The 4,651-nt window shown below is 51.1% G+C and overlaps 1 long non-coding RNA gene across 1 annotated transcript; it reads right to left on the bottom strand.

Moving 5' to 3' along the window:
* Window positions 1-1,886: 1,886 nt before the first annotated feature.
* On the bottom strand, window positions 1,887-4,645 carry LOC112481558. The gene is made up of 2 exons (XR_003046911.1): window positions 4,353-4,645; window positions 1,887-3,419 (listed from the first exon to the last, which is right to left on the bottom strand). It is a non-coding gene; the product is annotated as an uncharacterized LOC112481558 (long non-coding RNA).
* Window positions 4,646-4,651: the final 6 nt, after the last annotated feature.

Here is a 4,651-nt window from a genome sequence, read left to right as displayed (position 1 = left end):
CAGCCGGCTTATTCATATTTATGAGGCTGATGAGGGACGGGGCCCGTGGCCCCCGCCGCGCCCCGCCCCCGGGTTGCGGATCTTGCCCAGGCGGAGGCTCCGGCCCCAGTGGGGCGCCCCCGGCTTCCGCCTCGGGGAGGGAGTTTCCACTTGGTCAGGACTCAAAAATGTGTCGCTCCCGCTCCTCCGCCCCCTCGTCCCTGCCCTGCGGGGGGAGGGTCTCCTCCATTTGAAGGCAAGAGGGGCGGCTCCTCGTTCCTGGGGTAGGTCTGTAGGGAACGAGGCTGACCCCGCCCTCCTTTCCTCCCTTCAAGATAGCGCCTGTAATAATCCTCATTTTTAAAACATAATAATAGTTCTCATTTATTAAGTGCGTATTCCGTGCCAGTGCCCTTTGTATGAACTTATCTCTTAACCCTCCCCAACAGTCCAACTGAGGTAAGTACAATATTGTCATCCAGAAGCTCAGAAAAGCTGGGTGACTTGCCCATCCTTTACACAGCGGGCCTTGGGCTTTTCCGGAAAGGTTGGTCCCGTTGGGTTGCGGGGGCAAGTGCTTGTCCTTGAACACGTTTCCAGAAATGGGCTTACCTAGGCACTCCTGGCTGGTTGTGTATGGCTGAGGGTTAGGTTTGAATGCTCCTTTGGAAGGAGAAGCTACATACTGGGTGAAACCGAAGCATGAAGGCAGAACAGGCTGCACCATTGACCTACTGCAAAAGGAAATGTGGGGCCTTGTGTTCAAAATGATTAAGAATTTCAAGATGGTGATGGCGGAACATTGAGCCCCAAGCATTAGCCCTTCTAAGTGTACCAGGTTTGTGTGACTGCACAGGTGAATGTCATGATGAAGAAGCTCAGGGGCTCTTCCAGGGGCAGAGAAGCTACTTCCCCACCTCCAATGTCAGTCACCCCTACCCAGCCAGCCTTTGGGCTGTGCTTCCTGGGTGTTCTCAGCCCCAAGCCCTGTGGACAAGTGGGCAGGGTCAAACAGGCCAGGCCAGGCCAGACACAGCACAGGCCTCAGTTCTGACTTGAAGCCCTCCTTTCTCACTGGTGCAGGGTGTGAGGAGCAGGCAAGGCTGCTTCCCAGAATAAACACCCCACCCATAGTCTGCCCCAGCCCTGCAGGCATGGCAAGCCAGCACCAACAAGAGACGCTCTCCAGGCCACGAGCTCAAGGTTAATAAGTCATCCTGATCTCACTCCCTCCATCACTCCATCCTTGTGCCTGGCTCTGCTCACAGTGGGTTGCAGAGCCAGGTTGCAGAGCCTTCGTTAATAACAATAGCTACCATTTGTTGCGCTGCTTTCTCCCCGCCAGGCTTTGGTGGAGCCCTTTGTGTACCCTCTCCACTGAGTCTCATTCAGGCCCGTAACAAGCATGAAGAGCACCATTTCACAGATAGGAACTAAGGCTCAGAGATTCGATGGCTGGGCTAAGTCCAAGAGCCAGAGTTCAGAGTCGTCTGCCATTCATCCATCTGGTTCCTGCCATCTCTCCTATGTCTGCAATATAGCTCTTAAGGCTCACTTCTTCATGTTTACTCCCAGTTCCTTGAATAGATTAAAGACAGTAACTGTGTTTATATCACTGAGTTTACTGCTGGAGCTATCATTGTATGTTAATTAGAGGGCCATTTACTAAGCACCCACGTTGTTCAGGACACCCTCCTTGCATGGGCAGGTGCACGTGTCTGAATGAGTGAGCCACTTTCTCTCTGGGTACTGACAGGCAAGGAGTCCCCACTTGACTATGAGATTTCCTTGAAAACACGGATGGGGTTGCCTAGCCCCATGCATACAGTAGGTCTTCAATAACTGTTGTTAAATGAACACATAATAACAGCTTAATAAACATATGTTGAATGAATGTGAACCTAGGAGATGTTCAATAAATTTTTATTGATGAAGCTTTAGGCAGCAAGAGTCAGTCCTCAAAATATATCTATCAGTAATTTTCTTAGTTCAAGCTGCTTTAACAGAATACCATAGACTAGGAAGATTAAACAACACACATTTACCTCTCACAGTTCTGGAGGCTGGGAAAGCCAAGATCAAAGTGCTGGCAGATTCAATTTCTGGTGAGGGCTCTCTTCCCTCCTTGCAAATGGCCACCTTCTTGCTATGTCCTCATATGGCAGAGCGAGAGTGAGAGCGGGAGAGAGAGATTTTATTTCTCTTCTTCTTGTAAGGGCACCGATCTCATCTTGGGTACCCTACCTTCATTACCTCACTTAAACCTAATTACCTCCTAAAGGCTCCACATGCAAATAGTTACACTGGGGTTAGGACTTTGACCTATGAACTTTGGGAGAACACATTCGGTTCATAACTTTTTATGAAGTATATACTATATTCCAGGTCCTGGGCAGAACTCTGCGAAGGGAGTGACAAAGCAAACGATGCCCTTGTGTCCTACTCCTTGGGGGAATTTAGGGTCTAATAGGGGAGACAGTCCATAACATGTGAGAGGGAGCAGGCAGCAAAGAATGAGTGCTCAGAGTAAGGACTCTGGAGGGATAAAACTCAGCATGATGGTGGAGGAAGAGGACATCCCTCTTCACCCATTTTTTACTAAGAAGAAGGAAGCCAGGATTGGCCTGACTGCTATAGCAGGTGCTTCTTCTGGAAAAGCCAATCCTCAGAAACTCTCTCAGAGCCTGGCCCTCTTGCATGTCCTGCAACCCCACCCTGCCAGTTATCTGATGCCCCACTGATGTAACAGGTTATAACACAAACTTTGGAATCAAACTGAGATAGCACTCTGGATTATGCCTCTTACGAGCTTCTAAGAACTTGACCAAGATACTTAATTTGTTTGTGCCTCAGTTTCCTCCTCTGTAAAACAATAATAATAGGCCCCACTCTCAAGGTTGTTGTGAATATAATGAAAGTAAAGTATCTGGTGCATAGAAAGAACTGGTCTGGCTGAGAATTGGGGGTTTCTGGTTGAGTCAACTCCACCAAGATTATAGAGTTCTTCACTCTTGTTGGATTTGCAGGAGCCAAATTTAAGGGCTTATTTGCAGCTAAGGGGATACCAGCTGAGTCCTGGAATTGACAAGCCTTCGGTCAGGCTTGACACTTGGTAGTGATCGTTAATACATACTGTGAATGTAACTCATTTAATTTTCACAACAATCTCAGAAAGGAGATACTATTCATCATCCCAACATGAGAATACCAAGTCAGACTTCTCACAAGCAAGCAACCTGCTCGCCCATGAAAACAAGTGTAGAAAACGATGAGAAAAGCCCTCAAGGGTGAAGGTTCCTTATGGTCAAGTCCCCCTTATGTCTCGAAGATTAGATTTCCCTGGTCACTGGATTCAGTTCCTGCTGGACTGTAAGCCCCACAGGGTAAGGACAGGTGGGGTCGTCACTCTTTGTCCGCCGCGTTGCACAGTGCCTGGCATCCTGCAAATATTCAGTAAATATTTTTAGAAGATATAAAATTAACTCATTGTGTACCTTTTTCATACACCTGGATTCCCCGGGTCTGGAGCCCGGCTCGGCGGAGGTCAGACGTTTTGACGCCGCCGGCTGCAGGACCGCGCTTTGGTCTGAATCGCCGCGATCCTGGACGCCGGGAGGGGGCGCTCTGCATCCCTCAACCTCCGCCCCGCTCCACGCACCCGTTGGTCAGTGGACCCGGAAAGTCGGCCCTTAACAGCACCCTCCTGGAAGTCGCTAGGTCGCGAAGCTGGCCTTCCCCCGCCTCCCCCGCCCCCGGGCCCATCTTATGGCTAATGTTTAACCTGGCCTCACTCCACATTATCCACACGGGGGAAACCGGGTGGGGTGGGGGTGGGGTCACCTCCAAATCGCCACCTTCCGGGCGTGCAGGCCTTTCATGTATCACCCGACAGTTCATGAGCACCTCCTTTCCTGTCTATTCACGCAGCAGTCATGAGACCTATTCTGTGTCCATTCATGCAACAGCCATGAGCACCTACTATGTGTCCATTTCCCAGAATATAATGAGCATCTATTGTGTCCGCGTAACAGTTCACGAGCAGCTATTATGTGCCAAATACTGTGCCAGGCGCTGGGGATGCTGTGTGCTCTGGCCGCGCCATCAAATATGCGAATGAAGGCGGAATTACGCCTGGAGGTAGATGCCTCACCTATAGAGGATGCTTTTTGTTTGGTGGACTACTCAAGGCCAACTGTGTAGCGGCACGATTGGCCAACAGCAGCAGCAGGGCTCTTTTTGAACCAAGGTTTGACACTAGACAACAGAGCAGCGAGAAGACTGGCTCAAACAAAACACACTCAATGCGAGTCGGGGTTCAACATCAGGAGGTAAAAACAACTTAGCGGGTGCAGGTGAGGGGCTTTCTCACTCACGTCTATCCAGTTCATTCCACTTGCTAATCCGCCCTGCGCTGGGCGCTGAGGGACCAGGCGCAATCAAGGACCCCGCGGCGTTCAGGGTGGGGACACAGGTTGCCCCATCTGCTAGGACCAAGACGGGGCCGAACAGAAGTCCGGATTGCTCCGGGCCACCCATTGGTCCTTATTCCACCGGGAGGGAAACTGAGTCCGAGGACAAGGCAGGGACCAGCCCGGCGTCGTACGGGAGGGAGGTGCTGAGCCCTGCCTCGAACCCCAGCGTGCGCCGCCCGGAGTCGGGAGCCGGGGCCGCA

The sequence above is a fragment of the Pteropus alecto genome, unplaced genomic scaffold, assembly GCF_000325575.1.
Source record: "Pteropus alecto unplaced genomic scaffold, ASM32557v1 scaffold44, whole genome shotgun sequence".
NCBI lineage: Eukaryota > Metazoa > Chordata > Mammalia > Chiroptera > Pteropodidae > Pteropus > Pteropus alecto.
Note: the sequence above shows the minus strand (reverse complement) of the source record. Positions and strands in the feature narration are given on the sequence as shown.